Below are 486 nucleotides of genomic sequence, written 5' to 3' on the forward strand. Positions count from 1 at the left end.
TGTTTAGTGTTTAGGACAATGGATAAAGTAGATCTGTGATTAAAAAGTCAAAAGAAAAAAATTAATCAAAGAATATAAAGTATAAAAATAAAAAACAAAGCAAGATAAATTCTTATTAAAAGGCAATTTAAGAGAGAAAATTATAAAGAAAAAAATATTAATCAATTTCTACAAAGATATTGTCAAAAAAATATTTAAATCATTAGTAAACAAATATAAACATTGTTGAGAAATCATACATGGGATGAAAAATTAATATAAAATAAAATCAATATAATGATCTCAATTTGACAGAAATAAAAATAAAAACAAACAAACATAAAAGAGGTACATAACCTCCGCTAAGTAAGCAAGAATGCCGTAAAGAGGTGGAAATGAAATGACATAGAAAGTATAATATTTATAATCATATTCTTATCATATATATGATTTTGTTACCAAATACCAATAAATAAACTAAATTAAATAGTCTTATCTTATATACCA

The sequence above is a fragment of the Arachis ipaensis genome, chromosome B03, assembly GCF_000816755.2.
Source record: "Arachis ipaensis cultivar K30076 chromosome B03, Araip1.1, whole genome shotgun sequence".
NCBI lineage: Eukaryota > Viridiplantae > Streptophyta > Magnoliopsida > Fabales > Fabaceae > Arachis > Arachis ipaensis.